Consider the following 22,500-nt stretch of genomic DNA (forward strand, 5'->3'; position numbering starts at 1 on the left):
AATTCTACACAGTCACAATCATCTTATTAAACCTCTACCTTATCTTAGCTATGCATTGCCTAGACTGTTCTATGATGTGGTATCGGGATGGGAATCCCTCTGTATAATTGACTGCTGCCATAGGGAGTGAGATTAAATGGATAGTCTTTATTGTTCCGCCTGGGAACCGTTTGTCCTGTGCGTTTAAACCCATCTCTCGCAGTGGTGCTGGGCAGACACATCTTAGCGCTGCGGGATCAACCACACGTCTTTATTGAGTCGTTTGTTCGTTTAGCAGCCGCTTTAATCCAAAGCCACTTACAGGTGTGGTGGAGAACAATGAAAGCACAAAATCAATGTTGTAAGAATGTGTGTTTGAGTGCTGTGCGACCAGGTTTCTAGAGAAAAAACACAAACTGGACAGAGTGCACACTAGCTATACAAATCGGTAACAAAAGGTTTCTAGAATATTTATTTTCGGCAGCCTAAAGCTTATTAGAAATTAAATTAAAGTTACTACCCTGACCGCACGCAGGGTTTTGACTTAATGGGGGTGGTGGGAGGATATGAGAGAACAGTGGACACATTGGGAGTAACTAAACACCATACATATCCTACACCAGGGTCCTCGATGCTGCAGTCTGAACCACAAACCACCGCATGCTTCTTTGTTATGTTTAGGTGCAATGTCACACCTCTCTTATAGGAAACAGGGTACTGGCTGATCTCCAAGCATCTTCGAGACCAAACGAGTGGGGTTGAGCTAGATATGTTGTGGCTTGCAACAAAAACACATGGCAGATACAGGTGCTGAAGCAAAGCTCTAAGTGTCTACTGGACCAAACACACGGTGGTAGGACTGGGGGGGGGGGGGGGGGGGGGGGGGGGGGTTCCTAAACAAGAACCCACATCTCACCCTCAAAGAACATCTAAAGCATCCCCTTCATTCCCACTGCTACCAATACCTCCAACAAAAATATTTTCTTTGCCTGTAAAAAAAATGTACTTGTGATGGAGCCATATCACAGCCGGACTCATTCCAATGATTAATCGTTGCTTCGGTTTTTACTGCTTTCATGTTTTAATGGCGTGAGCCATGTATGACTAAAGATGATGTTCGATATTTTTTTTTTAGAGACAATAAAGAAATCTTCAAAGACCCGCTATGAAGAGGAAAGCCTTCATACAGTGAGACAAGAGAGCGCTACAAGGTCCTGCATGTCAAGCATTAAAGCACACGTTGTTTAGGTGTCTCCAGCTTTCTGCCATCCGAGGAGCCAGGATCCCAGGGCTGCACATGATTTTGTGAAGGTTTAAGGGGGATTTGCATAAAACATCTTTTTTTTTTTTGCTGATGCCACCTTTATGGTGATCTGCAGGAACCCCGTAGAGACGGAGGACAGAGTTTGCATCCACAAGCAGCTCAGTCAAACACTTTGACCGGAAGGAAATTGGAATAGAAGTTTACCTTGGCTTCGCACCACTTACCTGTCATTGCCGTGATGTCGGTGACCCTTAAGATGCTTGCACACACTGCCCTGACAAACAGACACCAGAATATACAAGGTTCGCCCCCACTGCCAACTTGGATTCCCCATGTTCTTCAAGGAACTTGAAGTGAAGAACAGGGTCTGTCATGAAGATGTCCACGATTATTCTAATCTGCATCTTAAAGTCAGCTGGAAAGATTCATGGAAAGAATCGGACAGAGAGTGTAGCGCTGTTTAGTGTTATTGTACTTCCTCAATGTCCAAAACATCAACGATTGAGTCAGCTGCACCGTCCATAACATGAGGGGTCTGGCCTGGCCACGTGGGTATGGTACGTTGTTGGTCCCTAGCTTTGCTATGAAGCCAGGAGGGAAAATAGACCCCAGCCATTAACTCATCTGGAACGAATAGGAGGACAACGATAAAGCTGACTTTGTTTGGGACTACAATGGAACATTATTTTCTGATGCTTCTTTGCACACCTTGATAAGCCTCAACCCAATTTGCAATAAAAAACCGATTTCTGCTCTCCATCACAACATTGCCAACAGACAACCACCGCCAATGGTGATGGCGCAAACTGGCCTGTTGTATGTGTTTGTTGGGGCAGTGTGCAAGCACCTTTAGATGATGGGGGGGGAGAAGAGGTAGTTCCTGAATGAGCTGGCAGGCTGTGGACCATGCAGGACCATCAGGATTCCAGAGGTCTCGCGAGACTTCATATCGCCAAGCAGCAGCTGTAGAGATGTGAATTAAGAGGGCGCCCCACCAACTACAATGAAGGATTTCCTGCAATGATGTGACTTCACTGTAAGCTTCCTTAGGCACAAGGTTCTATTTTAGGAATGTTTGTATATTCCCCCTTTGTGTGTGTGTGTGTGTGTGTGTGTGTGTGTGTGTGTGTGTGTGTGTGTGTGTGTGTGTGTGTGTGTGTGTGTGTGTGTGTGTGTGTGTGTGTGTGTGTGTGTGTGTGTGTGTGTGTGTGTGTGTGTGGTGTGTGTTTCTGTGTGTATGTGTGTGCAGAAGAGTATCTTACTGTAAATAGGAAGTGTGACTGACTGCAAATAGGAAGGGTATCTGACTATATATAAGAAGAGTATCTGACTGCATTTAAGACTGGTTGACTTTATATAACATGAGACTACGAGGCTGACTACATACAGCTCGGATATTTTCTCTCTTTTTCTGTATTGGTTCTTCACTTGGAGACTCTCCTTGCCTTAACATCCCATCCTCCTCTGCTGCTTTCACACTCCTCCTACTTCCTCACACTGCCTCTTCCATCTCCCTCTTCCAGCCTCCTCTGTAACAGTCTCTCCCTCTTTCGCTTTCTATCTCTCTCTATCTCTCTCGCTCTCTCTCTCTCTCCACCCTTGCTGTCACTCTCTCCATCTCTCGCTCGCTCTCTTTCTCTCTCTCTCTCTCTCCCTGTGTCACTCTCTCCCCTTGCTGTCTCTCTCTCTCTCGCTCTCTATCTCTCTCTAACTCTCTCCCTCTTTCACTCTCTCCCTTGCTGTCTCTCTCTCTCCGTAACTTTTCTCTGCAGTCCAATCGCTGTGATCCCTCCCTCCCTCCCTCCCTCCCTCCCTCCCTCCCTCCCTCCCTCCCTCCCTCATTTTCATCCATCCATCCTCCCACCCCCTCCCCCATACCCCTTCTGCTGCTCCTGTTAAACATCACACTATCCCCTCCTATCCCGGTCCAGCACAACTCCCCACCCCTCTCCCCCCTCCCTTTCCCTCTCCCTTTATCATTCCCTCCCTCTCTCTCTCTCTCCCCTTCATCTCACCTCCAGCCTGCCAGAGAGCTCCCCTCCTCTTCCTCTCAGAACGCTCTTCTACCCTCTCTCTCTCTCTCTCTCTCTCTCCCCTCTCTCCCTCTCTCTCTCTCTCTCTCTCTCTCTCTCTCTCTCTCTCCCTCTCTCCCTCTCTCTTTTACATCTTTTCTCTCAGACTTCTCTCACTCACTGGACAGACACTGTTCCTCTCGGTCTTTAACACCACCTCTCTGTTTTTTCAAAACTCTTTTCGTTCTTTGTTCCTCTTTCCACATCTGCTTTGGTATCCTCTCTCTCTCTCTCTCTCTCTCTCTCTCTCTCTCCCTCTCACTCTTACTCTCTCCCTCTCTCTCTTCAGTGTCAGTCTACCTCTCTCGCTCGTGTCCCACTCCTCGCTCATCTCTTCATCATCTTGGTTGTCCGAGGCACTCCGGCTTGATCGCCCCCTCTTCTTCATCCTCCAAGGATCCAGCTGAAGCCGGGACACTCGCTCTCTCTCTGCTCCTTCCGACTCTCTCTCACCCCCCCACCGACAAGAAGGTAAGGAACGTGAACGGAGCAGAGGAAGAGAGGAGAGGAGGAGGAGGAGTGTGATGATGTGGATGATGAAAGTGTAAAAGAGGAGAGGTTGAGAGTGTGTGCGTGAAAAAAAGAATGAGTGGAGAACCCAATGAATGAATGAGATGGAGGAAGATGTGTGGAATGGCTGGTTGAATACAAGGAAGACAACGAGAGTGAGAGAAAGTGAGTGAGAGAGAGGGGATGAAATGCTGTTTAAAAAGTAGAGAGAATACAGAGGGGTGCCGGTCGCTGTGTGTGTGACAGCGGTGATGTAGCAGCCGGGGGAAAGTGAATGGGATGGCGGAGATGGAGAGAGAGAGAGGTGCGATGCAGCAGTCTGAATGAATGGCAGGGAGAAAGAGAGCGAGAGAGAGAGAGAGAGAGAGAGAGAGAGAGAGAGAGAGAGAGAGAGAGAGAGAGAGAGAGGGAAAACAGCGACCGGGAAAGATATGAGAAAGAACAAAAAAAAATGACAGACAGATAGAAAGAGAGACAGAGAGAAGGTGAAGTTTTTAGACGATACTGTGAAAAAAGAAAGGAAAAAAAAATACAATTTGAATCAGAGGGAGCGATTGCCGGAATGGCTTTGAATCTATCGAATCAAATCTATTATTACAAATAAAAATATAATAAAAATACAGAGGAGGAATCCAGATGTGTGAGGATGTAGAAAGAGACCGGGACGCATAGAGGCACACAGCCAGCGACAGATAGGGGGGAGGCTGAGGGGGGGTTGGGGGAGGTCTGGGCGCCGTAACAGCTGAGTGCCTGCAGAGCGAGGCAGTGGCGCCTGCCACCATGAAATCCCATTCACAAACAGGACCTGCTGCAATCCACCACGGCCATTGGCTGCCTTTAGCGGTGTGTGCTGGCATGTGTGTGCGTGTGCGTGTGTGAGTGTATGCGTGTGTGCGTGTGTGCGTGTGTGTGTGTGTGCGTGCCAGTGTGTATATGTGTGTAGGATGTTTGTGCTTCTTTGTGCGTGTGTGTGTGCTTCATTATGTGTGTATTTGTGCGTCTGTTTGAGAGATGCATCAAGCATGCATGTTTGGTCTTTAACGTTTTTGGGGGGTTTATTATATGATGCCTGCAGTGTAGCGAATCAAAGCTGAAAATAACGTTGGTCGGACCCAGCAACACACAGTATCACACTGTGACACCGTCGTTTAACTTGTAACGATGGCCAGGTCTCTTGCTTTCTCCCTGTTGGCAGTAAAACCGTGTTGGCAGTGAAAACTGTGATGTCATCAGGTCTAGGTTTAAAAAAAGAAATGCGAGCTAAAAAAAAAAACTAGACCGCGGTGTCTGCGCGTTCTTGCGACAGATTCAAAGTCAGGACTTTCTTACACATTGCGTCAACACTCCCCGCACACCCCCTCCCCCGCCCCTAACTCTCTCTCTCTCTCTCCAATGCCCCCCTGCTCCCCTTAAATTAACAGCTGTCTAACTGAGGGGATATCACTTTCTCTTTCCCCCCGTCCGGAGTAAGCGTCGGCCAATCACAGAGTGACATTTGTTTATGGCTGAAGCCGCTGGTGCATCGGCCACATCAGGGGACAGGTAGGGAAGACCGAGGGATGGGGTGAGACCAGAGAGGGGGAGGAGAGGAGGGAGGGAGAGGAAGAGGGATGAGAGGGAATGCATTGGAAAATAAAGAGAAGGAGTGGGGGGAGGAAGAGCTGGAGAGATGGAGGGGAATGAGAAGTTGGGGAGAGGAATGGAGGAGAGGGAGAGGAGAAAGGGAGAGATGGAGATAATAGGGGGGAAGGGGAAGGAGGGAGTGAGGAAGGGAGGAATGGAGAATAGGAAGAGAGATAAACAAAGGGAGGGGATAGGAGAGAGGAAGAGGAGGAGAGAGAGGAAGAGCGATAACTGAGATAGAAAGGAGAGAGGGAGGAAAGAGGGGGAATGGGAGACAGAGAGTGAACATTGACCAAGGAAAAGGTTTGTGGAGGACACAGAGAGTGGGAGGAGGTGGACATTGAAAGGCAAGGCAAGGCAACTTTATTTATATAGCACTTTTCATACACAAGGCAGACTCAAAGTGCTTCACATATAAACATTGTCATACAATAAAATAAAATAATAGATAAGTAAAAGAAAAACATATGCAAAGAAATGGGTAGAATAGAAAAAGGCATTTTAGTATTAAAATAGAAAATAAAGGCAAAGTTAAAAAAGCTTTTTAGAAAGTGCAATGTATTTAAGATTTTAGCAGAAAGCTATAGCAAACATAAAAGTCTTCAGTCTTGTTTTAAAGGTGCTCAGAGTTGGGGCAAGTCTTAAATCCTCTGGGAGTTTATTCCAGCTATTTGTTGCATAGTAACTAAATCCTGCTTTCCCATGTTTTGTGTTTACTCTGGGGATAATTAACAGATTGGTCTCAGAGGATCTTAGTGGTCTAGAAGGCTGATGTAGTGGAAGCATATCAGTTAAGTATTTTGGGCCTAAACCATGTAGGGATTTATAGGTTAGCAACATGATTTTAAAATCAATTCTCTGACCTACAGGAAGCCAATGTAACGATTTCAGAATTGGTGTAATATGATCAAATTTTTTGGTCTTTGTTAGAACTCTAGCAGCAGCATTCTGAACAAGCTGAAGCTTCCTCAGAGTTTGTTTTGGGAGACCTGTGAGGAGACCATTGCAGTAATCAAGCTTACTAGTGATAAAGGCATGTACAAGTTTTTGTAAGTCTTCGGTGGACATGAGCCCTCTAAGTCTTGCTATATTTTTAAGGTGATAATATGCCGATTTTGTAACTGATTTGATGTGACTGTCAAAATGTAAATCTGAATCCATGATAACCCCTAGATTTCTGGCTTTGATTGAGGTTTTCAGGGACAGAGAGTGAAGGTGTTGGGTTACTTTAAGCCTTTCCGTTTTAGAACCAAATACAATTATCTCTGTTTTGTCCTCATTTAGTTGAAGGAAATTTCGGCACATCCATTCCTTCACTTGCTCAATGCACTGGCACAGGAGATCTATGGGCCGATAGTCATTTGGTGATAGCGATACATAGATTTGCGTGTCATCAGCATAGCAATGATGGTCAATATTGTTATTTTGCATGATTTGCCCTAGTGGGAGCATGTAGATGTTGAATAAAGAGGGTCCTAAGATCGAACCTTGTGGGACTCCACATGTCACATTGGTTGATTCTGATACAAAGTCGCCAATGGAAACAAAGTAGTTCCTATTTTGTAGGTAGGACCTGAACCAATTTAAGACAGTGCCTGAAAGCCCCACCCAGTTTTCTAACCTTTCCAGAAGTAATGTATGGTCTACAGTGTCGAATGCAGCACTGAGGTCAAGTAGCATTAGTATTGAGGTTTTGCCAGAGTCTGTGTTAAGACGGATGTCGTTTACAACTTTAATAAGGGCGGTCTCAGTGCTGTGCAGGGGTCGAAATCCTGATTGGAAGGTGTCATAGCAACCAGTTGATGCCAGGAAGTGATTTAGTTGCTGGAGGACAACTTTCTCAATGATTTTACTTATGAAGGGTAGATTTGATATTGGTCTGTAGTTGTTAATAATAGAGGCATCAAGGATCCGCTTTTTTAAAAGGGGTTTAATAACTGCAGTTTTCAAAGCTTTTGGGAACTTGCCTGACTGGAGAGAGTTGTTAACTATCTGCAATATGTCTACTGCTAGGCAGTCGAAAACATTCTTAAAGAGGTTGGTAGGTATAGTATCAAGGCAACAGGTGGATGGCTTTAGTTGTGTCACAGTTTCCACAAGATTTTGAGAGTCTATAACATTAAAGCATGCCATCCTTGCCACGTAATTTTTGCCTGAACAGGGTGGTAGTCCAACATTTTTGTTTGACGTGGAGATATTGATGGCTCGTCTGATACCTTCAATTTTATCAATATAAAAAGCTGCAAACTCATTGCATTTCTGCGTGGAATGGAGATCAGGTGGAATTTCTATTGGGGGGTTGGTCAGTCTGTCAACAGTTGCAAATAGGGTTTTTGCATTATTAGTGTTGGTTTTAATGATATTGGAGAAAAATGTTTCTCTAGCATTTTTTTAAGTCTAAATTGTAGGCACGGAGGCTCTCTTTATAGATATCATGGTGAATATGAAGAAAGAGACACAAAAGAGAATGGATTACTGAGATTACAGGGACAAAGGAGTGAATAGTGAGAATCTGGGCACAGGCATGCGGGGAAAAATGGACCGGAGAAGAAAAGCAGGAAAGTCGAATAGAGAGGGATAGAAAGAAGGCCAGGGGAGAGAGAATGAGAGGGAACGAATAAGCAGTAGGTATGACACTAAAAAGAGAAAGACACGTTGGTCTAGCTAATAGTTCATACTTAACATACTAATTACTCCAATTGCCCTCTCTCTCTCCTCTCTCTCTCTCTCTCTCTCTCTCTCTCTCTCTCTCTCTCTCTCTCTCTCTCTCTCTCTCTCTCTCTCTCTCTCTCTCTCTCCCTCTCTCCCTCTCCCTCTCCCTCTCCCGTCTGTGGAGTTCATTGCGGTTTGACCTATATTTGTCGATATTGTCTTTATTTTGTCTCAATGCTCAAGGGAGGGTTATGAGGTTCACCAGCCAATTGTGATGTATCCTGAGAATAATCTGATGAGTCTCTCACTGGCTCTCACTGGCTCCTTCTCTCTCGCTTTCCCTCCTCGTTCACTCTCTCTCCTTTTTGCTCTCACTCATGCTCTACCTCTTGTTCTCTCCCCCCCTCCCCCCTCTATCTCTCTTTCATTGTCTTTCTCTCTCACTCTCTCTTTTATTGTCTTTTTCTCTCACACTCTCTTTTATTGTCTCTCACTCTCCTCCTCACTACACATCAGATCATGTCTCATAGAGGTTCAGACCCTTTAGACATGCAGCCAGGGACACACGGCTGCATATCATCCAGCGATTTCATGGGAATGTGGAGATTTAATGGCTGTCGGGAGCCGAGAGACCGTGAAGCATTCTGCTGTGAAATACTGCCCCCACTGGAGGAAATATTAACTGATTGAAACCGCGACCATTGGGGTTGTATGTGTCTGTTTGATGTTGGTTTAAGTGTGTGTGTGTGTGTGTGTGTGTGTGTGTGTGTGTGTGTGTGTGTGTGTGTGTGTGTGTGTGTGTGTGTGTGTGCGTGCGTGCGTGCGTGCGTGCGTGCGTGCGTGCGTCTGTGTGTGTGTGTGTCTGTGTGTGTGTGTCTGTGTGTGTGTGTCTGTGTGTGTGTGTGTTTTTGTACAAGGAATATGGAAAAGCGTGTGTCTTTAATAAAACAACCATCTCATTAAATGTCATCCCAAGATATAAAAGGAATAAACCAGAGGGACAGAGAGAGGGGCGAAAGAGGGAGGGCGAAAGAGAGAGCGAGAGAGAGAGCGAGAGAAAGGGAGAGAGAGAGAGAGAGAGAGAGTGTAATGCACACATTTTCCGTCCCTAAATGGGTGTTCTTGCAGAGCAGATGGGCGCTGTGGTGGTGGTGCAAAGGTGGATGCTCAGACGAGCGTGGAGGCACAACATGGAGGAGATTTAGGACCCGTGTCATTGGTATTCGACTGTAGGCGGTGGTGGTGGTGGTGGTGGTGGTGGTGGTGGTGGCGGTGGTGGTGGCGGTGGTGGTGTTGGGGGCTGTCGTCATATACTGAAACATGTTATGAATCGTATGTGTGTGCATGTCCATTGATGTGCACGTGTGTGCACGTGCTTGTGCGCGCACAGCAGTGGAGGGCTGTGAGGCGACCAGGTGTTGTGTGCTGATGTGTGAACCGCAGTGACTGCCTTCATGATCTTCACTGCTGGGAAAGGGAAAATAGCATCTTTGTGAGTGTGTGTTTGCTTTTAACAGTCATTACGGACAAAGTCAGCGCATGATATAGGGGAGGAAACACCTGCTGAGCGTTTGAATGTTTCTAATGACAGCAAGGTATTTAGAGTAGTGGTTAGGGTGTTTCAGTGCCAGCCGCATGCTACTGTGTTCGATCCCAACTATGCCTGCAGTCTTACCACAGGCATCCTTGAGGTGGATGCCTTATAACTGCCTTTCTGCTCCTTAATGACATGGGTATTCAGTTTAAAACACTTTGGATAAAAGCTTGTGCTTAATAGCTACATATTAAAATAAATACAGAAGGCCTTATACAATCCTGCACCATGTTACATACGGACACATAAAAAAATAATAATCAGGACGAGCAGCTCATTTTTCAGTCCAAACATTGCAGGCGTGCGTAATTAAAACCAATTCCGTCTTTGTCTTGGCTACGCCGGGATTAACAAGGGAATTTACGAGGCGAGCAAACAAAATTGACAATCAACAGCAGATTAGCATCCGCATGCGTATAAACAAATCGCCTCTAAAGATAGAGAGAGGAAACACTGAAGGGCTAATTTGCAGGCAGAGAGAGAGGCGTCGTGCTGCGGACGCGCTACGGGGCTCCGTAGGAGACAAAAACATGTGGCTTTCAGAAGACGCCGCATCCGTCCTGCGATAATTGAGCAGCACACCCAACATCGCTTTGCTGCACTCAAATACCGTGGCCGATCATGTGGGGAAAGAGGTTGTGGTGAATGGGCGGGGGCGGTTTATGTGGAGAGAAAACAATGTGCTTCAGAAAAATATATACGTGAATGCATTTTATTTAGCTGTCAATTTGGTGTATCGCCTGTGGTGCCTTCTACCCACGTACGACACCTTTGACCAACAATACAACAGATACATCAGTGATCAGAAGTGGCACACTCTCAGTTTGATATCATCACTTTTGTTTAAAATGGAACAGAGGTCTTAACAGGTTGAAAAAGCAATAAACGCTTCGTTCAGACCTCAATTGCGCGTGTGTGGGTTCTTTTATATTGATGCGTACAACTGATCCCTCTGTCATCCCACATTACACCTGCCAGATGAAGGTTGTATTGTGCATTAGAGTGTTTGTGTGTGTTTGTATTCCAGTGTTGCTGAGTAGGATGCAAGCCCTCTGTAACCTTGGTGGGTGGCTGGTTGGTGGAGGAATTTTCCCTCACCTCTAGTATGAAGGGACTTAGTGTTTCAATGGGTTTGGGATGATAAACAACCATGGGAAAAGTTAAAGATCTACCCGTCTATCCTTCCATTTATCTATCTAACCCCTAACCTGCTCCATCATGGATCTCAAATGCACCAATGTCTACAGGCACTGTATTAGTGTTAATCATACTAATGTACTGGTGTAAATGTACATTCTGTACTGGTGTGTTACGTACTGATGAACATGTCCTGGTTTAAATGTACATTCTGTACTGGTGTTCATTTACATGGACTGTATACATGTACTGTACTGGTGTGTTAACATACTTATGAACATGTACTGGTGTTAAGGTACATGTAGTTAACTGGTTGTGTGTTAACATGATTTAGATGCACTGCATTGGTTTATTAACATGCTGACGTTCGTGTACACTGTATACTGTACCCTCCAAGGGGCTGAACACATGTCCAGCGCTCGCCTCCCGCCGGACTCCAACAGCCATTAAAGAGCCTCTGGTAATTACTCCCATTCTTAATTCGGCACGCCAAAGCGCGCGGCAAGTCGACCACGCAAATAACCGAGGTCACTTGAAAATAATTTAAATTGTTCTTCTTTCGGTCCTGAAAGACCTCTCTCCATTAAATGAGCAATTAAAGCGAGGCTCATCTCTCCGGGCTCACCTGACCGCTCCCAGTGGCGGCAGCTAATTAAAACACTGATTAGGATGAAGAAGAAGACATGGTTTTCAGAAGGAGATTATATGTTCTCGCTGAATTCGCAGGTTTTATTAAGGTGGGTAGATTAGATAGCTTACAGCTGTGGGAATATAGAAGACACTCAAGTGTTGTTCGAAAGGTTATCTCAGCTATTTCCCTGAGGGCGAAGGGGTGTGGTTCCCGTTATATGGTATGCATACACAGACACGTATGCACACACACACACGCACACAAATACACACACACACACACACACATGGGAAAATCATTGGGACAGGAACGCATCCAGTTGCATGCAGAAGACAACTTCATCCATGTGGTTCCAGACTGACTGCAGTCAACTGTTTCTATTTGTCAGCACGAAGGAAGAGAGCTGTAGGAGTGCTGTTGGTCAGCAGGAAGGAAGGAAGGAAGGAAGGAAGGAAGGAAGGAAGGAAGGAAGGAAGGAAGGAAGGAAGGAAGGAAGGAAGGAAGGAAGGAAGGAAGGAAGGAAGGAAGGATGGAAATGAACTTGAGCCGACACCAAAGGGGAGCTGACCAAAGTTACAGAGGGCGTCCGACTCAACTCTCTGAACTTTGAAAAAAAGATGCATCGGCAGCCTGTACCTTTGACCGGAAAAATATTTTTGGAGCCTATTGATTCACAGCAATAAAATAGCACACACACAGGCAAACTGGCACGAGTACAGAACCACACACACACAAACACACACACACACACACACACACACACACACACACACACCCGCCCCACAAACAAACACACACACACACACACACACACACACACACACACACACACACATACATACACTCACAATCACACACACTCACACTCACACACACACACACACACACACACACACACACACACACACACACACACACACACACACACACACAAACACCAACAAACACCCACACACAGGGACACTCACACACACATACGCATCAACAATATCTAATTTCATAAGTGGCAAAGACTAAAGACTTCGATCTTGGGAGCAGGCCATTCAGGCCAGGCTAAGCTACCAAGGTTAGGTTGGGGAGAGATGTTCAGGACCTCTGGTGCAGTGTCTACAGCGCCTGCTGCCACATTTATGCACCATTTTAGACACATACACACTCAAAGGACAGCATGGATGTGGGGCTGGTTTCCATCCGTGCATTGGTCTATGTGTGATAGAGCACATGCACTTTGTCGATGTGTGTGTCTTGATCCTCAGGGTCGCAATGTTATGCGTGAGTGAGAGAATATGTGCGTGTGTTGTCTGTGTGAGTTTGTGTGAGTGTGTGTGGGTGTGTATGTGTGCATGTTTTTGTGGGTGTTTTTATCCTCAATTGAGCTGATGTTATTTACATATCAGAACATTAGTATCTATTTACATGTATCTGTTTGTGTGTGTTATTTTTTGTGTTTCTGTGTGTGTGCTTGTGTGCACCCACAAATATATTCAGCATGTGTTTCCATTTTCGATCGGTGTGTAAATACGATCCTTTGTGTCTCATCTCCTGTAACCCGGTCAAGAAACAGAAATAAATGTGTTGTCTATGCACGTATCGGATGTGTGTTGTCCCCGGTCTAGTGTTGCTTTATTCATCTCTGGCCCTGGGCCACAGGTTTGAGCCAGCCGCTAATAAAGAGTTATGGGTCCCAGGCTGGAAACCTTTATTGGACACATCAGCTGGTGCAGGTTGGGCCAATATTGTCGCAATTGATGGTGGGGTATATGCGCAAGATGTTCCCCCACCCAATGTTCTGTTAACCCCTTCAGGTTGGAGGGGAAGGGTGGATGGGAGATGTAGATGGGTCCGAGTAATTAAGAACATTGCGTTACACCGTCAATACATCTTAATTAGCTGAAAATTCACTAGAGCAAAGTTGGTGTTTCAGATATTCACTAAAACAAATGCAATTGAAACACACATACACATGCATCTGAAGGGTAAACCTACATAGAGTAGATGTGCATTAGAGTGACCGGTATCTACCAAAGTCAATCTCAAACACAGTGCCTTAAGAACGTGGGGTTGCTGGTTCGAAAAGCCCCTGCTGCATACCACTGCTGGTCCGTGAACCAGGTGTTAGTTTGGTGTGGTGACCTGAATTGGGAGTGAGGTTCGTGAATCGAGTATAACAGAGTGAAAGATGTCCTCCGGGGTGAAACTGCGCTCCGAACGCCTTAAGAATTATATACGAGTTACCAGGGCCGTAGCACCAAATCCTGGGCCCCTATACTGTAGCTACTGATGGGCCCCCCTGCGCCAGTTTGTCCCCGCAGTCCTACGGCCCTGCGAGTTACCCCGAATGGCAGCAGTTAATTTGCTCTTAAAGGTTACAGTTTCTTCAAACTCCGGGGATTTGTGTAACTGGCAGTGCTGTCGGAGTCCCGGGAGAGATGCATTGAAGCTATTTAAGAGGGTTAATATATTTTTGACATATTGTTCTTCTTTCTTTAGCGGTTGGTTGGAGGGTATGTACGACGGTTGTATTGGCAGCAACTACTAGGTATTAATATACACAGTAGAACGTCATCATTTTTTTTCTGCCAAACTCAGCAAAGGTCACGGGGGACTCGGCTAACTTTAGACGGAGCCAGAGGTGAGCGCAGCACAACAGAAGCCAGGGCCACATCCAATTAGAAAGCTGCTGACCTCCTAAATGAGAGCATTAAGGAAGCCGCCATCAGGAGGGAGCCAGAAAGAGAGGCCACGGAGAGAACTGGGATTCAAATCTTCTCCGGTTTTAGATCCCGCTCACGGAACAAATGAAATGGGATGAGACTTGACCCAATTCGTCAAAGCCACTTAAGGCCCTACCTAACTTTTAACCTAATTTAGAGTTGTCACGCCTAAAACGAAAGTCACATAATCACGGCCCCTCTCGCGGGTTCAGTTATTTAACGCATCGCGCAACGCTGACATTTGAAGCTCCTGAAGGAGATAGCGCAGATTCTACGTCCGCCGCAATGTCACAGCCAAAAGGGTGACTTTCAATGCCATGGCGAGGCGTGGACTGCCTGTGCATCAGGGGCCACCATTAACTCTGCTTTAATTTTTAGGGAACAAAGGATGTTAGACATATTTACATATGTATATATAAATATGTACAAGGAGGTGGTATTGCAGTTTCACTCTGTTGCCTGAGGTAGAACGAGATACATCCTGTATCCCATATCAGGGGAAGAGAATGGGGTTATCTCTTATGGAGATAACAACTGAATAAATATTGCATCAGGTACTGTATTCGACCAGTGTTTGAGAATACAAAATGATTTATCATTGTCAAAGCTTCAAACAGAGTGATATTCATAGTGCCATATAAATTCCCTGCACAGTAGTCTGTGCCTGTAGGCTAGTCCTGTGGATAATCGTCAATAGGATAGAATAGATTACAGTTAGTAAAATACGAGAGTTAGTAGTTTAGTAAGCACCTTCACGTGTAGGGCGGCAGATGTGAACGGAGGAGTGCTGATGCTTTGACGGAGCAATAACAGTCATCAAAGCTTTTCATTAAATTACAGTAGAGATGTGTCTCTACCTTGGAGGCAAACAGCAGTGGAGCGTCCATTATTTAACGATACCAGCAGGTTTACAACCGTGTTTCACCGCCGGTTCACTTCATGAATTAGAAAGTAGTTCAACCTGCAGCTTCTAAATACGTTTGAGAGCTGAAATCTCCTCGAGAAGCGCCTTCAGAACACCATTTTAATATATTGGTTAATATATCTCACAGGACTCCCTCTCTCTCTCTCTCCCCCTCTCGCAGTGTCTCTATCTCTGTGTGGTCTGTACAACGATGAAGAATTTATCTACTTTTCTTAATGCGCCGAAATTCATAATATCCGAGACGTCACTCAAGAGAAGCACACATAAAGTGTGCTTCTCTATGAGCTATGTTGTGGGTTTGATTAGGAGTTACAGTTATAGTTTTCGTTTTTTTGTATCACCCATCATTCTCAAAGTTATATTGTAATTGAATGATCATCCTCAAGCTGTAGTTTATGACTTTTCATTAATATTTGTTTTGTTGAAAAGAGTGTATGGGTGCTAAATTTAGGTCAGAAATTAAAGAGAAATTAATAATGGGAGAAGTTTTAAGTGGTGGATGTTCTTTTCAACTTGGAGATTACTTACCGTATCGAATGGGAAGATTTAGTTATCTCAAAAAATCAAAAAATCAAAAAATAAAGATTTGATGATCAAGTCTTAATGATTGATTGTTCCAGTAGTGTGTATTAACTAACTGCCATCCCCGTCAACTCCACTACTCAAACTCCTATGATGCTCGGCTGTCATTGATCCTGTCCCCTAGCGATGTCAAAGCCAAGAACAAAGAGACAGGATTACACAGAGGTGAGCAGGCTGCTTAGGACTTCCTCTCTCTCTCTCTTTCTCATCTTTCACTCTCTCCCTCTCACACTCAGTGTGTGTCTCTTTCTTTCTCTCTCTCTCTCTCTCTCTCTCTCTCTCTCTCTCTCTCTCTCTCTCTCTCTCTCTCTCTCTCTCTCTCTCTCTCTCTCTCTCTCTCTCTCTCTCTCTCTCTCTCTCTATCATAGTATCTCTCTCTAAATCTCTCTCCCTTCATCTCTCCTTGTCTCTGTCCAACCCTGTCTCGTCAAAATTACGTTCCCATAGAACTATTCGGCATTCTCAATTACGTTTGTCATAAAACGTATTTTGTCCGCGATTACGTTTTATTGAACGTATTGCAAATACGTTCGTCCTCAGCCTATTTTTTGCCATTCATTAACCTCTAGGATTATGTTTGGTTGAAACGTATCCCAGATAGGTTAAATGTCAACGTATAGCACATTATTGTCATTAAGGCATATCTCCCTTTCAGGGAACGTTTCATTTAACGTATTTTGTCTGAAAAACGTATCTTGGCTGTGGATACGTGTTATTGAACATATCGCAAATACGTTCGTTGTCAACCTATTTTTTGCCATTCATTTACCTCTAGGATTATGTTTGGTTGAAACGTATTCCAAATATGTTAAATGTCAACGTATAGCACATTATTGTCATTAAGGCATATTTCCCTTTCGGGAAACGTTTCATTTAACGTTATTTTGTCCCTGATTACGTCTTATTGAACATATTGCAAATAGGTTCGTTCTCAACATTTTTGTTGTTATTTATTTAAGCTACCTCTTGGATTACAGGCTACATTTAATTTAAACGTATCCTTAATAGGCTACGTTAAATTTCGATAACACATTATTGTCAGCATATAGGCACGGGGAAGCGTACGTTTGATTGTAATGTTAATAGTCCAACGTTATATCAACATGTCACAAGAGGAGAAATTAGCTGCTGACGGGGTAACTGTAGGAGCGGGGGTTGCTTTGTTGATTTCTTTATCTAGGGCTATAGCTGTGGTCAAAGCGGGAAGTGTGCGTTGTCTGGGCGGCTGCCTGAACTGAGCTGCAGGAAATTATGTTCACACGTTTCTTCATTCATTCATGAAGGCTATACCGGTGAACGGTGACGTCAGACTCACGCCCACCTACAAACCAATCAATGTCCACTATCAGCCTGTCCTCTCGGAAAATACGACCACGTAGGTGGTTTGCTCCGCCACAGATTACGACCCATTGGAATTTATCCAAAACGAGCGAACGAGGCCCTCCACATGTGCGGGGAACCCTTTCTCATCAAAATTACGTTCCCAGAGAACTATTCGGCATTCTCAATTACATTTGTCTAAAAAACGTTTTTTGTCCGTGATTACGTTTTATTGAACATATTGTAATGACCTCGCCGGTGACATAACGATGTCGAGTCATTAGTAATTGAAGGAACTTTTAATGGACCAAAACCAGGTCACTGAAACCCGTAACCAACGGCAGAAATCCCACCCAAAACAAACCCCGGTTACCCCGGCAACCCCCAACACGGTCTCACTCACGTGCAGGCCCCCACCCTCGTGTTCTTCCAAGGCCCTCCCCCAGCTGACCTAATGATTCGCCCCCACACACACACACACACAAGCACACACAAGCACACACACGCACGCACAGACACACAGACACAGACACACACACACACACACGCACACACGCACACGGTGCATTTCGCTGCTAAAACAACAACAAAAAAATATTCCCTCAAATAGTATTACTTTCAAAACGTTGGCCAAAATGGCCAATAATATCATTTTTTATTTGGGATGCTTCTAGGACATTTTGGGTGGATTTTGAACGGTATGTGGGGGGCACGTTTTTTGCAGGACCTGGCAACCCTGCGCTGTTTCCGTCTCCTTTTGACCTTTTGACCCCAGACTTCTGGGGGAATAGCTGAATCAATTCATTAGTCAATCAGAAGCATGTAAATATCTTCACGGTGGCGTAAGAGGACGAACAAGGTGTCCTTCAACATCTACTCTACCAGGCGATTGCAACGGTGCCACACATGAGCATATTCGAACATGTTTAATGGTAGTAATTAGCTGTCGAAATTGGAGGCCTTAATCAATACTGAGCAGCTATTGATTTGCTTCCCGATAAAGATTAGTCACAAATGACATGTTATTTAGCATCTACACGTTGAGCTGAGTCCAATGACACCAAGAACGACACTCTAGCTAATGGTAACATGTATTTTACATGGTACACCTAGGTCTAGGACATGATCTCGGTGTAGCAAGAGGTCGAGCTTGATCTCATTGGACTCAGCTTAACGTGTAGATGCTAATTAACATGTAATTTGTCAAAAATCTCCATCGGGAAGCAAATCTATAGCTGGTCATTATTGATAAAGGCCTCCAAAATTGACAGCTAATTACTACCCCGAAACATATTCAAATATGATCATGTGTGGCACTGTTGCAATCGTCTCGAAACGTAGATGTCAAAGGACACCTTGTTTGCTCTGTTGCACCGCCGGGAAGATATTTTTATACTTCTAATGGATTGATTCATATTTTAAGGTTCTCGGAGTGAGACTTTAAGTGGCTGCAGCAGAAGTGTTGAGACGAAAGATGATATCAAGAGATTTATAGAATATTCCCATTCACATTATGATTCTTCGTCGTAACATCCGACCAAACATCCTTTACATTCACAGAGCGAAGATTATGAAAGTCCAGGCTCAGCAAGTGCTCCATCTCGTTGCACCTGCACCCAGCGGCTCGCTTGCAAGATTTTGGCCTGAAGTTCTTCCCAGACCTATACCCTAACAGTCCAATATGCATATCTGAGAATCAGGCCTCTCTTCAATAATGACAAAATGTAATGAGAGAAATACAGATTCACTTTTTGTTATCTCATAAGCGGCGTGGTGCCGGCTCCTTTTGACCCCAGACTTCAAAGAGGTGGCCACAGGCCAGCGCTGTCTACACACATTAAGCCACAAATGTACACCTCCATCCCGCAAAAAATGGGGCCTAGAAACTAACCTCTGTCTTATGTACATTGACTGTACTGTTGGAGGTCACGCCCCTTTTCCAGCCTTTTCGAGATAGCTAGGGATGCTAAAATGTTTACACACATTTCCCGGGGCCCCGTGAACGACATATCCGAGATTTGGAGTTCTAGCCCTTAGAGAAAAAAAAGTTTTCCCAAATGGAGTGTCATTTGGACAAAGCCCCTCAGAAGTGTAGCCTGCAAGACCTAATGGTTCAGAATGTGGTGGAAAAACAGTTTTTGAGATAGGAAGGTCCTACCGCCCTGAAATTTTAATACCTTATTCTAGGGCCTAACTGGGACTTCCGCACCGAAACTTGGCCCGGTCGGACCCCGAGGGCAGGAAGGGGGGGCCCTTCCTGCCCGAAACTTGGCCCGGTCAGACCCCGAGGGCAGGCCCCCCCTTCCTGCCCTCGGGGTTCGACCGGGCCAAGTTTCGGTGTGGAGGTCCCAGTCAGGCCCTAGAATAAGGTATTACAATTTCAGGGCGGTAGGACCTTCCTATCTCAAAAACTGTTTTTCCACCACATTCTGAACCATTAGGTCTTGCAGGCTACACTTCTGAGGGGCTTTGTCCAAATGACACTCCATTTGGGAAAACTTTTTTTCTCTAAGGGCTAGAACTACAAATCTCGGATATGTCGTTCACGGGCCCCCAGGAAATGTGTGTAAACATTTTAGCATCCCTAGCTATCTCGAAAAGGTCGGCAAAGGGGCGTGACCTCCAACAGTACAGTAAATGTACATAAGACAGAGGTTAGTTTCTAGTCCCCATTTTTTGTGGGATGGAGGTGTACATTCGTGGCTAAAGGTGTGTAGACACAGCTGGCCTGTGGCCACGTTTTTGAAGTCGGGGGTCAAAAGGTCAAAAGGAGCCGGCACCACGCCGCTTATGAGATAACAAAAAGTTAATGTGTGTTTCTCTCATAACTTTTTGTCATTATTAAAGAGAGGCCTGATTCTCAGATATGCATGTTGGATGGCTAGGGTGTAGGTCTGGGAAGAACTTCAGGCCAAAATCTTGCAAGCGAGCCGCTGGGTGAGTTGCAACGAGATGGAGCACTTGCTGAGTCATTTCCTGTAGTGCTGGAGCCACAGGTTGAAGCGTATGCGTCCTTTGAGACCCCCTTTGATATATAAGAGACGCTATACAGCTTACTTAAATGTTGTCGACTCAGTCACCTATTGCATCACTTCCTTTGGGGCTTCGGCCTCCTAATTGATCATTGTAGTAGGCTATAATTGAATGCCCTCTTTCATATATATACCTCCACCACTGGGACGTGGGCAACAATTCTCCAAATCCATATGGGGAGGGGGGGGATGCTTGTGGACAGTAGGGGTTTACCCTAGACATAAATAGGAAGTAAAATCAGGAGAAGGAATGACCTCTCACAAATATTTATTGAATAAATTGTTTCAAATAACCCTCCCTCGTTAAATCAATGAGCTTGGTGTTTTGCTTTAAAAAAAAAGTTATAGAAGAAGTCTAAACTGCAGAAAATAAACACATCCAAGCTGCCTTTTAAGGATACCTTGGAATAACTGTCTATTTTTCAACCATCGGACCCTAGTTTACGACAAAAACAACCCAATTGACGGCAGCTCCTTTGCCGCGTGGTTTTTAGAGTTATTAGAGGGGGCGGTCGATAGCAACCACCATAGCAACCATGACGGTCAAGTGACTGGATTCAGCCCCGTTGAAAAAAATAGAATACCTCCCTACACACTCAGTAGTAGATTAATGATATTTAAATTATTATTATGACCATGAAGTCTTTATTTGCATGGGTTTACATTTCGTTGTGTAGCATGGAAAAATCTGAGAAACACTCCCATTCAGAATGCATTGGTTTACACTTCGTTCTTTGGAGCACGGTTATTTTTATTGATTTATTTATTTTCCGTTTTTGAGGAGTTGAGGATTTTTCTGCAATAATCCAAAATCCAATGGAAAACCCGTTGGCTTTTTGTCAAGGGAACCGAGGGCGACGCTCACTTCCGGGTTTGCCAACATACGTCATCCCTCTCCACCACTCTATACTGTAAAAACACATGTTCAAGTTGAATGATAATGCATGAATTTATTCTTTATTCTGCCATAGTAACACGGTAAATAAATGGCAAAAATAGGCTGAGAACGAATTCGTATTTACGATATTGTAGCGACCCTGGGACAATTAAATTGTTTGTGTGTTATGTGCTGCATTGTATTTCGTTGTCCGTTATGCCAGTTGTTCTGTGTGCATGTATTGTAATGTTCTTCTTGTCAATCAGTGTGAGGGCGAATCATTAGGTCAGCTGGGGGAGGGCCTTGGAAGAACACAAGGGTGGGGGCCTGCACGTGAGTGAGACCGTGTTGGGGGTTGCCGGGGTAACCGGGGTTTGTTTTGGGTGGGATTTCTGCCGTTGGTTACGGGTTTCAGTGACCTGGTTTTGGTCCATTAAAAGTTCCTTCAATTACTAATGACTCGACATCGTTATGTCACCGGCGAGGTCATTACAATATGTTCAATAAAACGTAATCACGGACAAAAAACGTTTTTTAGACAAATGTAATTGAGAATTCCGAATAGTTCTCTGGGAACGTAATTTTGATGAGAAAGGGTTCCCCGCACATGTAGAGGGCCTCGTTCGCTCGTTTTGGATAAATTCCAATGGGTCGTAATCTGTGGCGGAACAAACCACCTACGTGGTCGTATTTTCCGAGAGGACAGGCTGATACTGGACATTGATTGGTTTGTAGGTGGGCGTGAGTCTGACGTCACCGTTCACCGGTATAGCCTTCATGAATGAATGAAGAAACGTGTGAACATAATTTCCTGCAGCTCAGTTCAGGCAGCCGCCCAGACAACGCACACTTCCCGCTTTGACCACAGCTATAGCCCTAGATAAAGAAATCAACAAAGCAACCCCCGCTCCTACAGTTACCCCGTCAGCAGCTAATTTCTCCTCTTGTGACATGTTGATATAACGTTGGACTATTAACATTACAATCAAACGTACGCTTCCCCGAGAGGTAGACCTATGCCTACATGCTGACAATAATGTGTTATCGAAATTTAACGTAGCCTATTAAGGATACGTTTCAATTAAATGTAGCCTGTAATCCAAGAGGTAGCTTAAATAAATAACAACAAAAATGTTGAGAACGAACCTATTTGCAATATGTTCAATAGACGTAATCACGGACAAAATAACGTTAAATGAAACGTTTCCCGAAAGGGAAATATCCCTTAATGACAATAATGTGCTATACGTTGACATTTAACATATTTGGAATACGTTTCAACCAAACATAATCCTAGAGGTAAATGAATGGCAAAAAATAGGTTGACAACGAACGTATTTGCGATATGTTCAATAACACGTATCCACAGCCAAGATACGTTTTTCAGACAAAATACGTTAAATGAAACGTTCCCTGAAAGGGAGATATGCCTTAATGACAATAATGTGCTATACGTTGACATTTAACCTATCTGGGATACTAATCCTAGAGGTTAATAAATGGCAAAACAATAGGCTGACAACGAACGTATTTGCGATATGTTCAATAAAACGTATTCACGGCCAAGATACATTTTTCAGACAAAATA

The 22,500-nt window shown here is 44.6% G+C and overlaps 1 protein-coding gene across 1 annotated transcript in view; it reads left to right on the top strand.

Annotated features, from left to right (window-relative positions):
• Nucleotides 1-3,673: 3,673 nt before the first annotated feature.
• The window catches only part of pvalb6 (parvalbumin 6), a 52,846-nt gene continuing 34,019 nt past the window's right edge, over nt 3,674-22,500 (top strand). Inside the window, exon 1 of the mRNA XM_056579474.1 lies at nt 3,674-3,786. The gene's annotated coding sequence lies outside the window, so the exon portion shown is untranslated. The remainder of the gene's footprint in view (nt 3,787-22,500) is intronic.

Source organism: Gadus chalcogrammus, chromosome 2 (assembly GCF_026213295.1).
Source record: "Gadus chalcogrammus isolate NIFS_2021 chromosome 2, NIFS_Gcha_1.0, whole genome shotgun sequence".
In the NCBI taxonomy this organism is placed as follows: Eukaryota; Metazoa; Chordata; class Actinopteri; order Gadiformes; family Gadidae; genus Gadus; species Gadus chalcogrammus.